This window comes from Neomonachus schauinslandi, chromosome X (genome assembly GCF_002201575.2).
Source record: "Neomonachus schauinslandi chromosome X, ASM220157v2, whole genome shotgun sequence".
Lineage (NCBI taxonomy): Eukaryota > Metazoa > Chordata > Mammalia > Carnivora > Phocidae > Neomonachus > Neomonachus schauinslandi.
This window is the reverse complement of record NC_058419.1, coordinates 84783046-84796839: the sequence shown is the minus strand read 5'-3', so window position 1 is coordinate 84796839 and position 13794 is coordinate 84783046. Positions and strand designations below refer to the sequence as shown.

Here is a 13794-nt window from a genome sequence, read left to right as displayed (position 1 = left end):
GGGGGGGCAGCAGGAGGTGAGGTCAGACAGCGTGTGGGGGACAGATCATGTAGGGTCTTGTAGGCCTTGGAGAGAACTCTGGCTTTTGCTCTGAGTGACTGGAAAGCAGGAGGTCGTGAGCGGAGGAGGGCCCGTGATCTGACTTAGGATTTAACAGGCTCCCTCTGGCTGTTGTAAGGACAATAGGCTGTAGGGGCAGAAGCAGGGGGACCGTGAGGGGGAGGCTACTGCAGAGGTCCAGGGCAGCGATGCTGGCAGGGGAGGTGATAAAAAGTGAGTAGATTATGGAGATATTCTGAAGACAGAGACTGGACAAGTTCGCCAAGAGAGAAAATGTCAGTGGGAGAAGAGGTCCGAGGACATTTAGAATTCTGAAACAAGGATGAACCAGGAAACGAGGCAGGCAGAGAGGAAGGGTAAGAGTACGGCTTCCTGAAGGAATGAGTGATGGATGAAGGAGCATGTCTGACGGTCTCTTGAGGTGAGCAAGCCCCTAGTCCTGTGGGCTCTGGTCTCGAAACAGTCCCCAGCTGGTAGTTTAGCCAGACCCTATGAGTGAATCCCCAAAGAGCCCCAAAAAGGCTGGGAAGAGAGGATGTGTCAGGATGTGAGTTTCAGCATGTGAAAGGCTCTGCCAAAAGCTGTAGCAGGTCTCCTAATTTTTTTTTATTATTTGCTTAGTTTTATAATTAAATGTTTATTAAAATAATATAACCTGGGGGCACCTGGGTGGCTCAGTCAGTTAAGCGTCTGCCTTCAGCTTAGGTCATGATCCCAGGGTCCTGGGATCGAGTCCCACATTGGGCTCCTTGCTCAGTGCAGAGCCTGCTTCTCCCTCTGCCTGCCACTCCCCCTGCTTGGGTTCTCTCTCTCTTAAATAAATAAAATCTTTTTAAAAAAATAAAATAATATATACTGTGAGTAATACAGATTATTTTCAGCATGATACTGATATCACCCATTTCTCCTAGTAATAGATAATAGCCAGATGAAACACAATAGTAGAAGGATCTAGAATAATAAATTTTATTACTAGGAGTCTCCCTCGAAGTCAGCAAACCCAACCCACTCACAGCTGAGGAAATGAATGACCAGAGAGGCTGGCATTCTCTACTCTAGAAATGGTTAGGCCACTGACCATGTGCCAGGCACTTGCTTGGTGCTGGGCATATAAAAGTAAACAGAACGTGTTTCGTGTACTCAAAGAGCTCGTAGCCAGGCTCTTGGGCGACAGTTCCCAGAAAGCAGGAAATTAGCACACAGCCTAATCAGTATTGTGAGAACAGTATGCTGAAGCTCCAAGGTGCACCCAATTCGGGCTTGGGAGCAGCTCTCCGAAGGTCAAGTGTGAGAGCTGACCTGGGCAGGATGAGCAGATGTCACATAGACAAAGAGCTTGTGAAACAGTGCCCCAGGAAGGCCCCGGTGAGGGAAAGCATAGTGCATTTGGTTATTCAAAGGAGTTCAAGTACAAAGGAATTCCAGTCCCCGGATTCTGGAGACCAGAGTCTCCTGGCTCCCAGGTCAATGCTATTTTTAGACTACCATCTGTCTTTCTAGGTCTCCTGACAAGTATGTGATGATTCACAAGTATCAGTACTCTTGCATAGAAAAAAGGAAGCATACATGGCTCACGCTTACCCAGGTAGAGACAGTAAGATTTTTTTGGATGGCTGAGTAGTATTCCATTTTGTGTGTGTGTGTATATATCACATCTTCTTTATCCATTCATCCAGACATTAAGATTTTCAAACCCTCTTGTTTGAAACGTCTCCTTGAGGAATGATTGCTTTGTCTTATAGCCTTTCATTTCCTCCCCAAATTTACGTGAATTAGGTCATGCCCTAAATCCAGAAGGGACTTAAAGGAATCACTTTGTTGGTAGCCAAGGGAACGAGAGGCAGGGCAGGCAATAAAGGAGTCATTATCTGTAGAGAACTCAAAAATTAATACTGAAGCTGACTAAAACTGTTCTGTACTTTATCATCACCATGTGGCAGCAACCCAGCAATTGTCCTCCCTGCCAAGGCAAAGGGCTCCTGCTGACCCTCACTCCATCTATGCCCCTGCACTTAGCTATCCCTGCACATGCAGAAGGCCCGGCACCCCCACGAGCTATATATAAACGTCTGAAATCTCCACCTCGGCCATCTCTTCTGTTCATATTACCACATGTTCTCCAGTCCATTCCATTCCCTTTGGCAAACATAGCTTGAGTTGTCAAAATCACGTATACAAAAACAAAAACCAAACCAAACAAAAAACCCCACATCAATGTTTCTCTTCCTACAATTATGATATTGCTCTCCGGTCAAGTTTCTCGTTTCTCAAGTCTCAAGTCCCTTTCGAGCTGGGGATGACATCCCATGCTGCCACCTGTGCATTCGCAGGCTTACCAGGTTCAGTTCTGGCTCATCCTCTCTGGCCGGGCCATCTGGCAGGCGCTCGGTGGGGTAAACACTGAGGGGTCTTTAATGCCCAGCAGTACACTGAAAAACTGCGTGGACAATATTATGCTGTAACTTTGGGTGAAGGTTTCCTGGACAAGATAACCCTCTTTGACTGTATGAATGCCAATCCAGGTTTCATAGGATCTAGCTGGCTTTCTGTCAGGCCCCTCCTAGACCGTGATCTGCTCCTGGGGCCCCCTATGGAGTACTTGTCCTCAGAGGTGGCTTTCTGAGGAATGCCTAGAGGGTCAAAGGGGTCTGTCAGGGTGATGTTGGAGCACTGCTTGGTGGCTTGTTCAATCTGAAACATCAATCCATCCTTATAGAACAAAATATATTCAAATAACCTCTTGCAGCGGAATCAGCACCTTTCGCTCATTCAGCACCCATACATGCTGGTTGAGCCCGTCATAGGAGGGAAGGGCATGGTTGCTGCTCTGTGGGTACAGAACCCAGTGGGCCTCCCACTGCTGTGGTGCCTGACAAGGGTGCAGGGTCCCCGGCACCCCTGGTCCCTGCCCCCAGGCCACAGAGGTCACCCAGGCTCAGAGGCCACCCAGCAGCCAGGCACCCAGGGCCCCCTGGGGCATGCTTCCTGCCTATTTGTAAAAGACAGCTTGCCTTGGACCCAGAGTCATATGCTTGGAGATAGATGATTTATGAAAGGAAGAAGGAAGTAGAAAGGAGGGAGAGGAGGAGGGAGGGAGGGGGGAAGGAAGGAAGGAAGGAAAAGGAAGGAAGGAAAGAAGGGAGGGAGGAGGGGAGAGAGGGGGAGGAAGGGAGGAAGAGTGGACAGCAGATGGGTGAATGAATGGGTACGTAGATGGGTGGGTGGATGGATGGACTGATATCCTCTGGCCCTGGAGAAACTCTTTCACTTGTGTGTGCATAGGGAGAGGAATATGAGTTTGTAAACTGCAGGTTTGCTGTAATACAGAAAAGACTGGAAACAATCCAAATGTCCAACAGCAGATGAATGGTTAAACAAACTATGGTATAGCCATTCCATGGAATACTACTCAGCCATAAAAGGGAATAAACTTACAAGGCCAGCACTTACCTGATACCAAAACCAGACAGAAACATATCAAGAAAACTACAGACCAATATCTCTTACAAATATAGATGCAAAAATCTTCAACAAAATACTAGTAAATAGAGTTCAGCAATATACAAGAAGGATTATACACCACGACCAAGTGGGATTTATCCCAGGAATGCAAGATTTGTTCAACATAAGAAAATCAATGTAATATACCATATTAATAAAGGACAAAAGTCACATGATCTTCTCAACAGATGCAGAAAAAGCATTTGACAAAACTCAATACCCTTTCATGATAAAAACACCCAACAAACTAGAAGCAGATAAGAACTTCCTCAACCTGATAAAGTGAATCTACAAAAAACCTACAGCTAATATCATACTTAATGATGAAAGACTAAAAACTTTCTCCTGAAGATTAGGAACAAGACAAGGATGTCCCCTCTCACCACTTCTATTCAACAATGTACTAGAGGTTCTAGCCAGGGCAATTAAGTAAGAAAAAGAAAAAGCATCCAGGTTGGGAAAAAGAAGTAAAACTGTCAGTATTTGCAGATAACATGATCTTATACAGAGAAAATCTTAAGGAACCCACAACAAAACCACTTTATATATATGTGTGTGTATGAGCTCAGCAAGGTTGCAGGATACTAGATCATACAAGACTTAATCATATTTCTATACACTAGCAACGAGTAATCCAAAAATGAACTTAAGAAAACAATTCCATTCACGATAGCATAAAAAAAAAAAAAGAATAAACTACTTAGTAATGCATTTAACAAAAGAGGGGTAAGACTTGTACACTTAAAACTATAAAATGCTATTTAAAGAAATTAAATAGGGGTGTCTGGGCTCCTACTGCTTGTGCTCTCTCTCTCTCTCTCTGATAAATAAATAAATAAAATATTTTTTAAAAATCCACTTTAAAAAAAAAACAAATGGTGCTGGGACAACTGGATAGCCACATGCAAAAGAATGAAACTGGGGGGCGCCTGGGTGGCTCAGTTGGTTAAGCGACTGCCTTCGGCTCAGGTCATGATCCTGGAGTCCCTGGATCGAGTCCCGCATCGGGCTCCCTGCTCGGCGGGGAGCCTGCTTCTCCCTCTGACCCTCCCCCTCTCATGTGCTCTCTGTCTCTCTCATTCTCTCTGTCTCAAATAAATAAATAAAATCTTTAAAAAAAAAAAAAAAAAAAAAAAAAAAAAAAAAAAAAAAAAAAAAAAAGAATGAAACTGGACCCCTACTTCACACCATATACAAAAATTAACTAAAAAAAAAAAAATCAAAGACAGGAATGTAAGCTAAAATTATTAAACGTCTAGAAAAAAAAAGCATAAATCTTCGTAACTTTGGATTAGGTAATGGCTTTTTAGCCAACATGTAATGCATAAGCAACCAAAGCAAAAACAAATTGCACTTCATCAAAACTAAAACCTTTTGTGCTTCAAGGGACACAAGAAAGTGAAAGGACAATCCAAAAATAGGAGCAACTATTTTCAAATCACATTATCTGATAAAGGACTAGCATCCAGAATATATAAAGAACTCGTACTGGGATGCCTGGGTGGCTCAGTCGGTTGGGGACCTGCCTTCAGCTCAGGTCATGATGGCAGGGTCCTGGGATCGAGTCCCGCGCTGGGCTCCCTGCTCGGCGGGGAGCCTGCTTCTCCCTCTGCCTGCCTCTCCCCCTACTTGTGCTCTCTCTCTCTCTGACAAATATAATCTTTAAAAACAAAAAAAGAACTCGTATTACTCAACAGTATAGACAACCCAATTAAAAACAGGCAAAGGATTTGAATAGACATTTCTCTAAGGAAGAGATACAGATGGCCAACAAGCACATGAAAAGATGCTCAATGTCAATAATCATTAGGGAAATCAAATCAAAAGCACAACGAGACATTACATCACACCCACTGGGATGACCAGAATCAAAAAGAGGAACAATATCAAGTGTTGGAGAAAATGTGGATAACTCGAAATCCTCATGCAACTGCTGTGGAGAATACTTCTGCAATTCCTCAAAAAGTTAAACAGAGACTTGCCAAACGGCCCCACAATTCCGTTCCTAGGTGTATACCCAAGAGGACTGAAAACATATGTCCACATAAAAAGCTTAATATGAATGTTCATAGCAGCATTATTCGTGACCCCCAAAATATCAGTTCATTGGATGAATGGACAAGCGTAATGTAGAATGTTCATACAGCGAAATTTTATTCAGTGATTGAAAGGACTGAAGTAGTTTGATCCATGCTATAATGTGAGCGAACCTTGGAAATTTTGTGCAAAGTGAAAGAAGCCAGTCACAAAAGGCCGCATATTCTGATTCTGTTCATATGAAAAGTCCAGAATAGGCAAATCCATGAGACAGACAGTAGATTGGTGGTTTCCAGGGACTGTGGGGAGACGGATAATAGTATAGGGAATGTCTGCTAAGCTTCTTTTTGGAGTGATGAAAATGTCCTGGAATTAGACAGTGGTGATAGCTGTAAAACCTTATGAACATACTAACCACTGAAACGTACACTTCAAAGGGTGAATTCTGTGGTATGTGAATGACATCTCAATAAAAAAGAACTATTAATACACACGACAACGTGGGTGAGTGTCACAGACATTATGCAGAACAAAAGAAACATAAACTATATGATTCCATGTATATGAAGTTCAAAAGCAAGCTGAAAACCGCTGGTATCGTAAGCTGTTTATGGATACATACATACGTAGTAATGGAATGAAAACACGAGGGAGACAAACACCAAACTCGAGGTAGTGGAAGGAGAGAGGAAAATGGACTTTGTACAAGAACTTCAGCTGGATCTGAATATATTTCTTTTAAAAGTATCTGAAGCAAATAGGGCAAAATATTAACATTTGACCAAGGTGAATGCTTGTTACAGTATCTTTTATACTTTTTTTTTAAGATTTTATTTATTTATCAGAGAGAGAGAGACAGAGGCAGGCAGAGGGAGAAGCAGGCTCCTTGCTCAGCAAGGAGCCCGATGTGGGACTCGATCCCAGGACCCTGGGATCATGATCTGAGCCGAAGGCAGACGCTTAACTGACTGAGCCACCCAGGCGTCCCTATACTTTTCTCTTAAAAAAAAAAATAAAACAGCTCGGTTCTGAGAAAAACGTGGGACTCCTCAGCCAGGCTTTGGTTGATGTTTCCTCCCTGCGCGATTGAGACCAAGGGGAGTTAGGATCTGCCTCCGGCCTGGTGGACTCGTCTGGAAGATGCACAGTTCACATGCCATGGGCTTAGACAAAGCTCTAGAACCTCAGAAGATGCCAGGAAGAAGGGAACCAGTCAGGGAAGCCTTCCAGGAAGAGAGGATGTTGGGGCTGAGCCTCAAATGGAGGCCTGACAGAGGGGATGCTTGGCCCGGACACCCCACCCCCACCCCCACCCTCTGGGTCTCTCCCAAAGCCTGGCCTGGCCCTGCTGATTCCCTTATCTGCCCACTCCCAGCTGCCTCCCTGCTGGCTGAACTGTCGCCGCAGACTTCTGGGCCTGTGCCCCCTCCACAGGGATGGGGGAGGGAATGGGGTGAGCCTGGCCTCAGAGCCTCAGAGCTTCTGGCTCTTGATGGAGCCTGGGTTCTGAGGCCCCCACTCCCCACCCTTTACTTCCCTTCCTAAGGCCTTTCTCTGCTCCAGTTATGAAGAAATAGGCTGAGTCCGGTGGCCAAACTCTTATCTGAGACACGCCTCCAGCCTGACCTTCCTGAGGAGGACAGCTTTCCCTACCTTGCTCCCAATATTGCAACTGCTGTTTCTAATAAAAAATAACAACGAAGAAAGTTACCACTACAGAGCTCAACCTCTACGGCGTGCCGGGCAGGACCGTGTCAAGTGGCCTTCTCAACAACATTCGCTGTGAGTTCTATGACTGTACCCATCATCCAGGCAAAGAAACTGAGGCTCAGAGGGTGGCCTGCCCGGGAACCACGCAGCAAATCAGTGTCAGAGCTGAGCACAGGCCCTTGGACAGACATCTTCATTTCTCTGAGCCCGCTCCCAGTCTGGAAGATACGGGCAATTATACGCACTTACACCACAAAGACCTGGTGAGAATGGGATAAAATTAGGCAGGGAGAGCACTTAGCACAGGGCCTGGGATGGCTCGGTTAACAGTTGTTATGATGATATTAGTGCTAAAAAAAAAAGTATTCGTATCAGATTTAGCATTCGTATTAGTACAGTTGTAGATAGAATTAGAAAAGTAATGATTAGATTTAGAATTAATATCAGTATTACTAGCACTATTAAGATTAGTATCGGGACGCCTGGGTGGCTCAGTTGTTAAGAGTCTGCCTTCGGCTCAGGTCATGATCCCAGGGTCCTGGGGTCAAGCCCCACATCGGGCTCCCTGCTCAGCGGGGAGCCTGCTTCTCCCTCTCCCGCTCCCCCTGCTTGTGTTCCCTCTCTCGCTGTGTCTCTCTCTGTCAAATAAATAAATAAAATCTTAAAAAAAAAAAAGATTAGTATCAATATTCGAATTAGGATTAGGAATTAAAATTGGTATGAGTGTCACATTGATTAGCATTATTACTAGAATTAGTAGTGCTAGTAAAAAAAGGGTCAAGTACTATCCCTTGTATATGGTAAGCACTCAGTAAATCAATACGAGTACTTAACGTTTACTGAGATCTCAGATTCAAGCGAGTTAAAATCACTTGACGGATTAAATCTCATTTAGCTGTCCCAATCACCCTATGGAGTAGCCACTATTATTACCCCATCTCTATAGATGAGGAACTGAGGTCCAAGGGGCCTGGTAACTTGCCCAAGGCCACACGGCCCCTCCGTGGTTAGGGCAGGCTATGAATGAGGGGGGGGCTGGCTCCAGAGCGGAAGCCCTGAAAACATCGGCCCTTAAGTCATAGGGGTCTTCACCCCCCCCTTGTTACTTAGGAGGGCTCAGCACGGGACGTGGCACACAGCAGGAGCTCAATAAATGCAGAGTCATAGCCATGCTCTCTTTCCTCCTCAAACCTCCCATTTTGCTTCTGAGGACAACGAGGCCCATGGAGGCAAGAGGAGGATAGCAAGCTCCTTCTGGGGCGGCCGGTGGGGGAGCACGCCCCACTGACCCAGGGCTCCGTCAGTGCCCTGTGCCCTTGGCAGGTCTCAGTCTCCCCATCTGTAGAATGGGTGGTCAGGAGGGTGCTCCGTCCTGTGGAGTCCTGGAGCCACCACTGGGTGCTCTTACCCCTGCTCTGTGGGACCCGAGTTGGATGCCTCGTGTGGGCGCGCACGTCCATTGATTTTACACGAAGCCAAGTGCTCAGGATAGGCTTGGCCTGGGGTCCGTGTCAGCATGAAACACCGGTTGCCGTCACTGTTGTTCCTCTCTGGGGGAGGTGGGGCAGGGCAGAAAGGTGGGGACTGAGGTGCAGGAGTCCTGGAGGTCCCTCTCAGCAGTTGAGGGCAGAACCACAGATCACATGGGTCCACATCGACCCACATGGCCCTGTCCCACCCAATCCAGCACCACCGGCCCAGGGCCTACCCCAGACTGACGCCTGGGGTCTCGTGGACTTCCTCCCAGACTGTGTCCGTGAATCTCTGTCTCGGTCTCCCTCCCCAGGTTCTCCACCTGTGTCCTTAGCCTCTGTCACTTTCAGGCTCTACCTTTCGCCTTCTGTCCTGTCTCTCATTCTCTTCACCTCTCTCTGTAGATCTTTAATTGTCGCTGGCTCTCTTGGCGTCTCTCCCTCCTCTCCATACCCTCTCTCTGCCTCCTTCTAGCTGTGTCCCTTTTTCTCCCCGAGTCTCCCCCTTCCTCTCTGTCTCTGCTTCTGTCTCTTGCTATCTGCCTCTCTCCCTTCTCTACCCCTTCAGTTCTTCTTCCCATCCCCAACCCTATCCCACTCCTCAAGGACCCACAGAGAAACCAACCCTGGGTCCCACCTGTTTCCCGCCTCCAAAGCAGCATGGCGGGCAACAAGTTGAAGCCGCTGTCCCTGGGTGCTCCCCCCAGCCCCGCCCCCCGTCCCAAGACAGCCTGTTACCGCGGAGCCAACAGCCACAGTCTCCTCCATCTGATAAGACTTATCTGCTGCCCCAGGGCAGGCCGGAGCTGGCGTAAGCCCCAGTGGGGCACTGAGTGAGTGTGCCCCTGCCTCCCACCAGCCCTGGCCTGGCCCGGCCTCCCGGCTTGGCCTGGGTCATCAAGATGTCCCATGGGCTCTGGTTCAAATCCCACCGAACCTCTGTGAGCCTCATTCTTCTTGTCTGCAAAATGGGTACAGTAACATCCCTCCTCTCCCTGTTGGCCAGGAAGATTCACGTACATAAGTGCCCAAGCCCGAACCTGACGCAGCACACAGGAGGGACTTTGGAAACACTCACTGAAAAGCCTAGTGGAGTCATAAAACCGTATCTGCTATTTTTATGTTATCTTGGCTTCAGCCCATTTTGTTTGGCTGGACACTGAAGTCCACGGGAGCCCACGTTGAACAGGGTCCAAGAATCCGTGGGGTGGGCAGATGGGGCAGAGGAAGGCCCCCACTGCCCAAGAGGTGCCCCACCAGCAGGGAGCCCGCCCCCTCCCCTGGTCCGCCCCACCCACTGGGGCACCAGCCACTCCCTGGGGAGGAGGGAGGAGGGAGAGGGGAGGGAGGGAGGGAGGGAAGGAGGAAGGGAGCCTCAAAGGCCAAGGCCAGCCAGGACACCCCCTGGGATCACACTGAACTCGCCACATCCCCAAAGCGGCCGAACCCTCTGCACCAACCAGCCCAGGTCAGTCTCAGCCCCCCAAGAGCCCCCAGCAAGGCAAACCCCAGGCCTGCTGTCCCTTACCTCAAGGCTACTCCTCCAGCCTGCTCCAGGCTCCCCAACCCACCGCTGGTCCCCAAAGTGTCTACTGCCCCTGAAGCCCTTCATAACTCCTCCAAACCATCTGTCTTTCCAACCCCCATCTCTGCCCTAAAACCACCCCCCCAAAACCGACCTCTTTCTGCTCTGACTTCCATCCTCTCCTTCCAAGATATCTGTTCCCCTGATGGCTTAACTCCGTTCCCCATACCCCATTCCTGCCCCCTACAACATGCCTTTCTCCCCCCAATCCTAGCTCTGCCCCGAATCTGGCTTTCACTCACCTGGAATTGTTTCTGTCTCTGAGTTCTCCCAAAAACTCACTTTTGCTCCCCCATGTCTATTTCTGCTCCCCAAGCCCTTGCCTGCTCCCCATCCTGATTTCTGCTCCAAATTCTCCAGTCCCCTAAACCCTGGTTTCATCCTCTTATCTTCGTCTGGGCCTCTCAAAGCCCCAATTTGTTCTCTGTGACTTCTCTCTGAGCCCCCCAAACCACTACTCTCCCCCAGCCCCTTGCACACACACCAAAATGCCTGTCACTCTAAACACCAAGGCTACTACCCCAAGTCTGTTCTACCACATGAATCCTCCTCACGCCTGCCTTCCCTAAACCCCATCTCAGCCCCAAATGTGTCTCTGGCCCCCTGGATCCCCTCTGGCCTCAAATCTTTCTCCACCCCAACTCCATCTCAGTTCTCAAACTCCTCTTCTGCTCCCATAATCCATCTTTATCAGACACATTCCTGCCTGTCCAAACCCATCTCTGACCCCTAAACCCCATCTCTGCTCCAGCAAAACCCACGGAACCCTCAAACTTGTCCATGACCCTCAGAATCCATCTCTGACCCCCGACCTACATCCCCAGCTTCTCAACGTTCTCTCTGGCTCCCAAACTTCACCTCAGATCCCCAATCTTGTGTTCTGCTTTTCCAACCTATTTCTGATCCCAAAATGTGACCTTTCAAATTTGTCTCTGCTCCTCAAACCCCATATCTGCTCTCCCCAAACTCTACAGCTATACCCCCAACCCCTCCCTGACTCCTCCACCCCATCTGACCCTCAAATTCCACCTCAAAGCCTCCCAAGACTCATCTGCCCCCAGACCCCATCTCTGCTCCCTTCAGTCCCAAGAGACCCTCCCTTGAGGGCTGGGACAGGGATGTTACCTGGGGTGAGGGGCTGGGCCTTGGGAGAGTTGAGGGTGCCGGCCTGCTGCTGCTGCCCGTTAGGGCAGCACTTACTCTAGTGGGGCAGCTGATAAGGAGCTTTCATATCCCCCAGCCTCGAGATAAACTTTATCTCTGTCCGGAGAGTGATAACTGGGGCTGGGGGGGCTGGGCCCCTGCCATAGGAGGGGTGGGCAGCCCTGGACCCGCCAAGGTGCTAGGCGCAAGGATGTGGGGCAGTGGGACTGAAGGGAGATCATTGGGGGGGAGGGGGGAGGTGAGGATGAGGGGGGATAAAGGAACAGTGGTGACAGAGACAAAAAGAACAAGAGACAGAGAAGGAAGAGAGAAACAGAGAGAGAGGGAGAAAAAGAGACAGAGACAAAGAGCAAGGGACAGACAGGAAGAAAAAGAAAGGAGAAACAGAGGGCCACCTGGGTGGCTCAGTTGTTAGGCGTCTGCCTTCAGCTCAGGTCATGATCCCGGGGTCCTGGGATCGAGCCCCGCGTCGGGCTCCCTGCTCGGCGGGAAGCCTGCTTCTCCCTCTCCCACTCCCCCTTTTTGCGTTCCCTCTTTCGCTGTTGTCTCTCTCTGTCAAATAAATAAATAAAATATTTAAAAAAAAAGAAAGGAGAAACAGAGAGATAGCAGGAAAGTGAAAGAGACCCAGGAACAGAAAGAGAGCAACACACGAATGCAGAAAGAGAGAGCCTCACAGATAGAAAGAATCATGGAGACACACAGAGGAAAAGAGATGGAAATAGAGGAGGAGGCAAGACACCCACTCCGGGGAGAGTCAGAGGAGATCCTGCGGCCTGGATGAGGCTGGTGAGAGACACAGCCACGGGCTCCTCTCTTTGCCCGCACAACCCCCAACCCTGAGCCCAACCTTCAGCGTGTTCACACAGTGGGTCATGTAGGCTGGGGCTGTGAAGATGGCCTTCTACTCTATCTGTGTTACTCCACCCCAAGGACAGGGAAACTGAGGCCTTCAGATTCATAGGGCAAGTTAGGGGCAAGGGTAGGTTTTCTGGCTCCTCACCCGGGCTGTGTGTAGTGGGGTATGGGCAAGGATGTGGGACTAGTAAGACAGACATGGAAATAAAGCCAGAGGGCAGAAAGAGAGAGAGAGAAGAGACAAACAAGCCGAAAGAGACTGAGTGGGAGAGATGTAGAGACATTCAGAGACATGACTGGGGAGGGAGAAGTGAATCAGAAAGAGGTGAAAGACACGGAGATAAAGATGGAGAGACAACCAGAGATAGAGACATGGGAAGCTGGAGAAAGGAAAGGGAAAAATTAGGCACTCGTTAAAGCAGAGAAAGAGAGGGGCACCTGGGTAGCTCAGTCGGTTAAGTGTCTGCCTTTGGCTCGGGTCATGGTCCCAGGGTCCTGGGATTAAGCCCCGCATCGGGCTCCCTGCTCAGCGAGGAGCCTGCTTCCCCCTCTCCTTCTGCCTGCCACTCTGCCTACTTGTGCTCTCTATCTTTCTGTCAAATAAGTTTAAAAAAAAAAGCAGAGAAAGAGAGAGGACAAGACATATCATGGTAGCATAGAAAGATGGGACAGAAATATCGAGGGCCAGGCTGGGCAGGAGAGAGTGTCACGAGGAGAGAGACGCGGGGACATAGATACACACACAGGGAAAGCCAGAGACAAAGGGGCAAAGACGAAGCTGCCACCTCACAGGTCTTAGCTGGGCCCCTATCACCACCTCCTATCTGGCAGATGGGGAAACTGAGGCCTGGGGCTGGCTGGAACTGAAGGAACCTGAAAGCAGAACTATGGTAGGCCTCCCCAGGGCAGACCTGTCCCCCTCCTCAGAGGAAGCCAGTAGCCTTGGGGTGATTTCAAAAGTTGGGCGGGGATGGCAGAGATAAGCCGTGGGGGGTACTGACCCCCCCCATGGAGCAGGGAGGAACTGAGGGGGCCCTCTGTCTGCAGACCCAACGGAGGTGGGGGGAGGGAGGAGTCAAGCCGGAAACCATGGGTTTCTGAGAAAGTTAAAATATGCAACAGATAGGGATGAAGTTGGGGAGCACAAGAGGGTAAACCCCAAGGTCCCAGGGGTGACAAGTGGCTCAAGGGACTCTAGCTCTGCACCCCAGCCCATCCCACCCAGGCTCCTCTAGAGGGAGAGAAGAGGAGGAAGAGGGGGAGAAAATGAGGAGAGGAGAAAGTGATGAGCAGAAAGGGAGGGAGAGGAGAAGGATAAAGGAAAAGGAGGGGAGGAGAGGGGGAAGGGGGACAGGCAGAAGGGAAAGAGAAAATGAGGAGGGGAGGAGATGTAGAAAGGGGAAAGGA

The 13794-nt window shown here is 49.2% G+C and overlaps 1 pseudogene; it reads right to left on the bottom strand.

The window, feature by feature from the left end:
- Positions 1-2401: 2401 nt before the first annotated feature.
- Positions 2402-12406, bottom strand: LOC110571261 (annotated as a pseudogene).
- Positions 12407-13794: the final 1388 nt, after the last annotated feature.